This window comes from Notothenia rossii (genome assembly GCF_949606895.1).
Source record: "Notothenia rossii genome assembly, chromosome: 10".
Classification (NCBI taxonomy): Eukaryota; Metazoa; Chordata; class Actinopteri; order Perciformes; family Nototheniidae; genus Notothenia; species Notothenia rossii.
This window is the reverse complement of record NC_136908.1, coordinates 12,980,648-12,991,421: the sequence shown is the minus strand read 5'-3', so window position 1 is coordinate 12,991,421 and position 10,774 is coordinate 12,980,648.

The following is a 10,774-nucleotide window of genomic DNA, read 5'->3' as shown; positions in this document are numbered from 1 at the left end:
CAAAAAGACAATAATTATTTTTTTCAGTTTCAGATTAAACGCTACTAAAACATATTCATTAATATAATATTGCATTTCTGCCAATACATCAGTCCAAATTGTTCACTGTCCATCAATCTTCTCCCGCTTATCTGTGGTCGGGTTGCGGAGGTATCGTTCAGTGAGTTTTTCCTGTTGTTATATTTTCATATTCAGTGGCGGCTGGTGCTAATTATTTTAGGTGGGGCTATTGTAATGGTGAATAAACCACACGGGGAACATTTTGAGAAATTACCCCTTAAATTAAATTGGCTACACTATTTCATCGTTGCTGTTGTATGATTGGTGTTTAGCTACGGTATTAAGCCTCGACAGCACCTTAGGGTTGACGAAGACCCAAACGTCGCCCGGAGGTCCCCCGGTGTTGTTGCAGGAGCTGCTGCACTAGCTAACGCTACATTAGCAAAACAAACTCTTATTTCTTTTGCAAATGGTGCGGCGGGCTTCAAACACGTTCCCCTCCACTGGTTTTAACCAAACACTAAATTAGAGGTTTTCCAACCAAATACGGTTGAACTGACACTTCCCCATATTAATTTGTAAGTAGATTCGAAGATACATGAGTTTCTGACTGCCGCAAGCTGAAGCTTGGTTGCTAGGTTACTAGCTGGGTGTTCTCCAATAAGGGGCCGGGGGAAACAAAGTTAGTGATTACTGGTTCCATATTGATTTAATTCAATACAAATTGTTGGGGGGAACTGAAAGGCTATTACCGTACTGGTTACTTTGCAGCCCGGACATTTCCCCTAAAACACATTTAGACGCTATCGCAACACAGAAGTACCTTTAAAATCCGATCATTTTTAAGACCTTCTAAATCATATTTAAGACCTTTCTTATTGTTTTGTTCATATTTAAGACCTTTTTAAGGCCTTACATTCAGATGATCAAATGTGAGACTTTTTAAGACCCCGCGGGAACCCTGAGGAGACTAAATACAAACATTATATGCAGACACAGACGTGGTTCAGAAACACAGAAATATTAGTAAACAGACCATTAAGGCAAAACATCTAGTTTGATGGATGCTGTCAAAACTCAACTACAATAGTGTGTGTGTGTGTGTGTGTGTGTGTGTGTGTGTGTGTGTGTGTGTGTGTGTGTGTGTGTGTGTGTGTGTGTGTGTGTGTGTGTGTGTGTGTGTGTTTATTTAGCACGGGCACATAGTATCTGTCCCCGGATGTGACATAATTAATAGATAGTTTAGCTTCTCACCTTCATTTGCTGTGGCCCACTGATGTTAACGATCGTAACTGAAAGGCTGCCTGTCAAACGTAAACATTCAGCCACGTGACTCGCAATCTCTCGCGAGAGTTTTACACAAGACGGATCCTTTCTAGCCATAACCCTGCACCGGGCGCTGACATTGGCGCCCGGTGATCATCAGATTTGACGACGCTGATTGGCTGAAATTATGTTTCGGAGCCATAGCTTACAGATAGCAACCGTCAGCTGCTAGTGGCTGCTGCTGCACTGGTTGAGGGCTCCTCTCTTAGCGCCCAGACGAGAGAGGGTAATGATACAGAGGCAAGGCCAGTCAGGAAACATATGTGACTTATCAGTAACTTTAGACATCGTAACACCATTTTAAACAAGATGTTATTGTAGATTATACATTTTACTAATACCAATTATATAATATTGACCTTGTTCATTAAAAATTAAAATTTAAAAAATATATTAAAAAAAAGATACCGCCACTGTTCATATTCCTTTCGCTGCTCTAAATAGCTAAAGAAAACATTTGCACCCTGCACATAGAGGACAGATCTGTCTGAGATTTAACAGATTGCTGGGTCTTAAAGAGAATTTTCTGTGCCGCATATTTTTCCACACCATTTAGTGCATATCGAGGGAGAGAGTTATCCCCTTTGCTACTGCAGCGCTATCTCCACCCTAATGGCCTAGTTGGTATGGTAATGCCACAATATTAAATGAAGGCATTTTCAGCTCACAGCTGGGGGGGTTGAAGAGAGAGAGACTGAAGACAGGGTCGGGAGTGGGAGGAAGTCTTCATGTAACAGGCGTCTCGTCACAATGTGTTATATTTGGATGAGCGAGCGCATGACATGGCAGGCACCCCCGGGCACCCCACCCGGTTAGACTCACATTTGTTTGATAATGACATTTGGAGAAATATAGTGTTGGTGTTGTGCTCTAAAAAAGAGAAACTTAAAATTAGAAAGGCAGAGCTAAAAAGGAAAAAAGTTATACTTATACGGGTCACATCTGGGTTTATAATATAATTTAAGTGCAGTCGTTCATGCTGGAGGTATAGACAGAGGAATAGAACATTGAATTGTTGACAGCATTTTACTTAGTCACAGACAAATAGTGGACGCCAAGGACTCATAAAGTCAGGCCTGATCTCTGTGATGAAGAATTTTCCAATATCCATCATTTATGAGCAGCATATGGCAGCCTTATCAAATCCTCAGTCTATTCAAGTCACACTATATCTATTCACACTCACATATAATACGTTAGGGGTGAGATAGCCAAAGGTGGAGAGACTGGAAGCATATGGGCAAAAAGAGGAGAGAAAACCTATTGAAGAAATGTCAGAGAGTGCATGAGCAAGTCCTTTTCATTTAATCATACCTTTCCTCTGCCATCACCTTTAAAAAGTGAGAAACCCTCAGTACCTGACTTCATAAAAAAAGGCTCTGAGCTTTTAGAACAAGCTAAATGTACCAGCACCCCGGAGGAGATGACAGAGGAAGTGGCTCTTTTTGAGCAACTTAGCAATGATGAGAGCTTCTAAAGAGAGACCGGAAAGATAGGGAAGAGGAAGCTGAGTATTAAAGCGGGGGAGTTGGAAATGGTAGGAGAGGGACGAAGAGATTGGCAGCCATGGCAGAGATGAAGACAGGCCAAGGGGAAAGTAAAGGGAGAGAAAGAGAACAGAGATAGAGAGTGGCGTGAAGGGAAAGCCATCAGGATAAGATACGGGAAGAAGAGACGCGAGGGAGAGAGTGCCTGATTTATTAAAACCAAGCAACAGTCAACTCTAGAGAGACAGCTGCCACTTCTCACAGAATTTCAGACAAGGCGCGACACTGACACATCAGTCAATAGAAAAAGACTTTGCCCAACTGTTCAGCAAAAAAAGGTCTGAATAAAGTTTGGTAATCTGACCGTGGAGGATACTAAGACTGTTTCAGTAGTTCAGATACAGGATGTTCCCTCTCCTCACTGTTTCTGTTATTTGTTCTCTTTGTGTTCAAGCTGTTTTCCATTGTGTCTGTTTACCTGAAGCAGAGCAAACACAAACAAGAACATCTCGCTGCATGCAAGAATAGCTTGCAGTCGTTCAGAGAGGAAGAATAAATAAAAACACATTTTCACCCAATGCAGCGTCATCACACAAAAGCACCCATTTACATTACAACGTTTGCACAGACAGAGATGGAAAAAACATAATTTGACGGATAGTAACTTAAAGAGAATTGTAAAAAATGTTAAGAGTTCATTAGGAGGGCATATGAGGTTTGTCAGCTTTAAAGCACTCGGCATACTTTGATGTGAACTTTCAAAGCAGTGAGAGATTACTTTAAAGACCGCAAAATCATCACAAGGCTTCATGTGCATTGATATGCCAAGAGAAAGGTCATACATATTCCAACACAAACTGCAGTGCATGTTTGTTAAACTGGAGTTACCAAATGATTACTTGCAACCTTACATGATCCACCTTCATCGGTGTGATAGGGATATGGTTTCTTCAAATGTCCTCTTAAATATTAAACAAATGAATCCCCCTCGTGCAAATACTGCGTCTGCATGTCAGTTTGTGGTTGTATGTGCATGTCGGCGTGTGTGTGTGAGTCCTTCCTTGCACTGGGAGATGCCTTTGAGAGGTTCATTGAGTTGCTGGAGAGATTTCGATCACAGATTTCCTGTAAAACCCACCGAGCCGTGTCGCAGAAAGCAGTCAGTCGTTTCGTGATGCCTCTGGAATCACTTTTAAGCTGCTGAAGTGTGACTTTGATAATGCAAACATCAACATATGCTAAGCGTCACTGGGCTGATGGCTTGTAGTTTAGGGGGATTTGATCTTAATGAAATTCCATATGCCATCCCTATGTTGACACCTGGGACAAAATCGATTCTTTGCTATTTTAAGTTATGAGGAACGGATTAAAAATCACGCTGCTTTTTTTAAGGGGATTTATCTGTGCGGTGAAAATAGAGTTGAACCTAATTCTCCGAGCTGAAGCATTTTATGAAGAGTAAATAGAAATCCAACCTCTTTTATATGTTATGCTCACAGCAAAATGGCCTCCACTGATGGGAAGAAACTGGATCAGAGAAAAAATGTTTTCTCTTCTCCAGTGTTGGATTGGCTGACCACCGTCTCTCCATGTCAGCTCCCAGGAGCTCTGCTGTTCCAGCTCAAGGGCTCATGGTGAGCAGGGTGGGGGGGGGAGTGGGTGTCTAAAGATAGACAGACAGATACAGAGACAGACGGAGAAAGGAAAGCCTTTCAATCTTAGAGCCACACTTATATAAAAACAGACAAATGGAGAGTTATCATGCGGAGACAGGCAGGGAGAGTCATGGAGGAAGAACAAATGGTAGAGAACAAAACACAAAAGCCCGAAAAAGGCAAAAGTAATTTGAAAATGTGGGAAACAGAAAAGAGGACAGAGATTAAATGAGAGAGAAAGGCATGGGAGGATAAAAATATGTGCTAAAAAGACTCAATCCGTGCTAAGTGAAAAAAAAAGATGAAAAGTTCCTGTGAGAGATGCAGAGGGAGGGAGGGGGACAGCACAGAGGGGGAGAAACAGAGGACAGGGGAGAAACAGAGGACAGAAACAGAGGACAGAGGGGGAGAAACAGAGGACAGAGGGGGAGAAACAGAGGACAGAGGACAGAGGGGGAGATACGAGCTTCAAAAGATGAGAACTGAACCTCCAGTTGACAGCAGATAGGGGTCAGTCATGATAAGTGTCCTCTCCCTACCCTCAGTGGGAGTATAGTCCGGCGTTGAGTTATCAGCTGACAGTCCCCTCGCCCAGGTCCCGCAGACACAAGGTGACCTTCAGTGAATCAGCCAGGAAGCTGCAGACTGCTGACAGTGACAGGTGTTCCCTTTCAGCTCCCTGCGGCACACTCATTATGTTTATTCACTCATTCTGAATTTGCACAAAACTTTAAAGGGTAAAGAGGTTCCCTGCAGGGCGGATGTAAATCAAGCATTCTTGCACATACACCAATCCCTGCTTTGTTTAGAAAAGAGCTTTGATGTACACTCAATGAGGGAAATAACACCAGATGGGGCAGGGAGCGCGTAATTGTTGACACCCTGTCAGATCCACTCAGAAATGATGAGAGGCCAATTATGAGAGTGTTTCATAAAGGGCCAGAGCTTTAAAATGGGCCACGAAGACAAAGCTGAAGTGATGAATTGCTGCATTTCCTGACAGCCTGGAATGATGTGTTTTCAACAGAGACCGCTCTACCCCTGAAAGTGATTGTAATACATCAGCGAAATGTGAATTTAATGTGTTCAAGTTTCAAAAGATCCGGAGGGGGGAAAATAAGGTTTTTCATTTAACTTTCCGACAAGAAACAATTTTCCATTACATTTTAAACCCTTTTTGTTTATTTATCCCCAGCCACATTTAAATAGTTAGTTTGCAGTACATCCAACCTTGAAAAAAACAAGTTTTCCTAATGAATGGTGGACAGAAAGGTGCATTTTCTGGTGCAATTGCTTATTTGGAAGCAGGACTCTGGTGATGATGTACATTGCTGCCATGAAAGCACTAGTAATAGGATCCAGGTCTAAAACAATGATATTGTCACAGGGATTTTGATAAATGTGAAGGGTGGCTGAGAAACGACTCCAGCAGTGTTATCAGGAGCAAACAGAGAGGGACAAAGGGGTTCCTTAAGCTTAGAGGGGCCTCATTAGTGGGTCCCCATGCTGAATGGCTGGGATTCAAAGCGCTGGATACAGTGTCTGATGTGGTTTGTTTACCCACATGTGTGCATTGTTTGTGCTGGTGCTCATAGATTGGTTGGAGGCAATTGTGTTTCTGTGTTTACCCAATGATTGAAAAAATCTCTACTTCCAATAAATTTAACGGCTGATTGGTTTGACCTTGCAGACACAATGCATTCATTTTACCAACTAGCTGTGAAATACAACCTTCATCACACTGCATTCACAGCAACACCTGCTTATGATGTGAATAGTTTGAACTGAAATAAACACAAATAAATGAAAGACTTATTGCCTGATGTGGGAGTTCCTGTGAAAGCTAAGTAAATGCCATCTATATTTAAAGTCTAGACATGCACTTTTATCTTTGGCAGCTGTGTGATAACACCCTATGATGATATCTGTTTTGCTTCTAATTACAAATATTACACTGTTTCCATACAAATGAGTCTGATATAAAACTCTCTCTTCCAGTCTTCGCATCCTTCGGGTTTTTTGATACCCAAATGAAATGGAGATAGAAAAGATTCTTTATCACAAACCCCCCCCTCTGGAAAAACGATCAGCAGCTGTCACACTCATTTGTGAAGCAGCCAATTATACCAATTTGACAGTTATGCTCATTTTTTGAACAGATCCCGTTTCAAAGGGGCGGACATGGCGTTACTCAGAACTTTTGGCCTATCCTGGTGGAGCGTTTCAGATTTCATGCCACCATCCTCTCCTCCATTTTCTGTCGCACCCTTAATCTCTCACACCTCTCTCCCTCTCTGTCTCTTTCTTTCCATCCCATCCCCTTCCATTGTGAATCAGAAGTGAAACAAACAAGTTGGATGCTCACTGGACTGAATGTGTTGCCTCGACAACCGAGGGACAGGCCTGGGGAGTCTGGTGCTGGTTGAGAGATTGGAGAAAAGTGAGGAGGTGGATGTGTGTGTGTGCGAGCATGTGTATGTGTGTGTTTCAAAACTCCCATTGGGCCCCCTGGCTGGCGAGGACTGACTGCTGAGTGGGCTGACTGGCAAATCGACGAACCCCTGCCCAACCTGCACCTGCTCCTCTCTCCTCTTCCTCCCGCGCGGTGTAATGCTGTAGGCACGTTTTGCTCCGGGTCCACTTCAGCTGCATAAACACATTGGGATGGTGTAACGGTCATCCAACATACACAGTACAAAAAAAAGACAAGCACACAAAGACATTGTTGGCAACCACCTAATACGATAACACACAATGATCCGGCTCTCCTTGTATAATTAGCTTGCAGGGAAATGAAGCTAAGTTGACCTTAACATCCACCACTCTTACTAGCTGAGAAGATTAAGAAAATCAAAGCTTTGCCAACCTAAAATGTATTAAAGTGGGTCTTTTTTTCACTGCTTTCATAACAGTCCATCGTGATTTGTTTAATAACTGTAAATCCATTTTGCAGGAGAAGTCTTGGCTTTGAAAAGCACAGTCACAACAGTTTGACAGCAAGCCAGCATGCAGAGTACCCTTAAAACAACAGAAGCTAAATGGATTCAGTCATCACTTATGTTGTTGTTTATACTTGTGCTGGTCTAAATGTGACACTTGCCTTCAGTGTATTGAAGACAACCCTACAAAGCTAGTAAATAACTTGCCACAGAATATCTGCTAAAACTGCACTTTTACGTCATGAAAGACAACTAATAGCACTCAAAAAACACCAAGCCGTTACAATGAAGAACAGAAGTAGAAACAGAAGAAATACAGCTTGCTCAGTGTTTGCTGCTAACAGGCACATCCCAGAATGATTGAACTCTGCAGCAGAGCTTGGTCATCTAGTTACTTCAAATGTAAGTTGTATGTGTTTACATGATTTATCTTAACATCTATTTGCACATGGAAGTTCCACTTTCAAATTAACCCTACCTCATTTAATTGTTTTCTTTTGTAATTCATGTTGCCAAAATTACCTGATTATTTATTCACTGAGTTTTAGAACTATAAAATAAACAATATAAATATATTGTTGTCAACCTACCTTTTACTATAAGGGAGGTCTTCCATAAGAAACTGTATTTTGGTTATTTCAATTCAGATATGCCTCTCTGTAATGTCACATATTTTCACATGTTTTATGAGGCATTCATTAGTTTCTAATCTCAGAATCAGTCAATTTGATCGCAGTTGTCTGGTCATGTTTGTTTATTTTGCCAGGCCACTGTCAATCAAATCTGATCAAACCACAGCGATACAGCTCTGATGAAGCAGATTAGCTGAGTGTTTGAGTGTACAATTCGCAATAATGAATGTCTAATTATGTCGTTTACTGGTAATTAGCTTTGTGTGTTGATTATTTGGTCATTAATTCCACATTTGATAAAGAAATTGCACATTTGTCTGTCAGCACAATTGGTCTTTAGCCAAATTCTGTATATACAAAGCAACATAAGCTCAGACTGATTGAAACCTCCCTCTCATTCACACACAGCAGCAGTCTCTGGCACAGAATCAACAGGGGTGTGCCGAACATCTTATCTCTGACCATTCAACAAACTGAAAACGAATAGCACTCCTTACAAGGTGAAACATAATCTGAGCTGGACGATGTGCCTTATCTATCTGTCCTTTGTAACGAATAAAGCTCAAAAGTCTTTTTCCTTGTTTGTCCAGAGCATTTTCTTTCCTAGTGACCGTCTTTCCTTATCTCTCTCTAATGTATTCCAAATCCGACTGCAGACTTGCCAACCTCTCTGAGGGTTAGAACGTAAAATATGAACCAGTATTGTGCACATAATGATGCATGGCTATACACACACCCATCACTTTAAGGACACATGGTTCAATAACTGTAATAATAGGTCATTCATTCATATTAGAACCAAGGTCATAAAAGAAGCCCCTTCACTTTCAGGCTCATTTCTAACACATTCAGTCCTTATGGCTGAAGGTCATTGTGTATCCCGCTCTATGGGGAGCTAATAAGCAAAGGGAGGGTGTGGGCCAGAATCCATCTCCATTAAATTAAAGGAGCCTGGTCCCACAAAGTGACCTCTACTTGCTATGATTTATTGCTCGAACACAGTAAATGAACATCAAGCACAAAGGACAACCAGTTAATGAAATCATTGGCCCAACAGTTAAGTCGGTTCACAAGTGAATAGAGCTGTAATTGAATTGTAGAGAAGACACATTCCTTGCAGTGCTGTTGTGGGGCAGCTTATATATCCTTTGTCAAACTTATCATGGAGCTCTGTGTTTTTAATTTTAGAGGTTAGATGATTTGCTCAAATAAAACGCAACTTTATCAACCAGACACCATCTCACAAAGGTCTTCATCAATCTTACATGTGTTTTCCAGCTCAAGATATGGACCGTTCATCCAAATAGATAAGTGGACCCTGAGTTATTGTCTACTAAAAAAACGGGGGTAGGGGTCACCTGACTGTAGTATTTCATCCGTTATATAATATTGCAGTATCATTTAAAAGGACGGCATAGGTGGGGACTCAGGACTGTTAGCAGGTCAGTTTCAGTCTATATTGTGAGCAGAGGGATTTAACCACCGTGCTATTTGAGAGGACCACCTCTTTGTGTTTTTGCACTTCTGCAACCAGCTTGGTCCGTGTTTTTCCCATTAAAGAGGAATGGCATTTCTCTTGTACTGGGTAAGAAGTAATTAAAAAAGGATGTATTCCATGCAGTCACTAGATGGCGCTCTTTGCTTGAACTGTTTTCCTCTGATCTTACTGCCTCTGGCATCGGGACAACTGTTGACTGATGTGGTTCTTTCAATCCGCTTGACTCATGTTCTTCACATCCATCAAATGAGAGAGATCTTAATCATAAACTCTGCAGCTGCTGAGTTGAGTCCAACAGCAGATTATCATAAAGGACAGCAACAGGCTAAATTGACCGCTGACCAACAAATCAAGAGCCTCTTTACCTATTTAGAAAGGGCCAAAAACACTGGAATTGCTTTGGATTTCAATAAAAACTTTAAAGAAAAAAGAGGGACCTTTTCATAATTTGAGAACTGATCCACTTGGGCTAAGCTTTAGCCTTTTATATACATTTTAGGTTAGTAGAAAAGCTTTTAACTGCAAACATCCTTTTCCCCCTCACAATGGAGAGCAGGGGCGGAATGGGACTACAAATCAGCCCGGGACTCTCGACTGGCCCACTTCGGTACCGCCGGCCCACCGCGGTACCGCAAGTAAATACCGCTAGTAAATTGTCGACGGGGGGTGGGGGGGGGGGGGTGTGTCCCTGCTCCCCTGCTCGCGCTCAGGGGAGCCTGCTCACGCTGCGCTCCGCAGCAAACAGCTGTTTGCTTTTCACCCAACAACGACAACCGACTCACAAAACGCTATGTTGTAGCGTTGATAAACGAAACAATTTAACTAAATTGCTAGTCAAAATACCAATACCACAGGACCATTTTTTAAAAGCAATATTTTTAGTGGCCCGAGCGGGCAAAGTACGTTATGCTGGCCCGGGGTGTCTAAATAGTGCTTCCGGGCCAGCGGGCCATTTAATGTCGAGCCCTTCCGGTTACCGGCCGGCCCACATCGTCCGACCGGCCCACTTCAGTACCGGCCCATCGGGATTCGTCCCGAACGTCCCGATGGCCAGTCCGCCCCTGATGGAGAGTGTAAAACATTACTTGATTCGAAATTGATTTAAAGAGAATTTCCCCTAATGTAGCTATGACAAGCTAACAGGGCAAGTTGCAAAGTAATTAACAGTTTGAATGCGAGGGAAGGTTGAAACGTAAGACCTGTAGGCCTACAAGAGCCCCCCTTGTTGCTGTGAAAG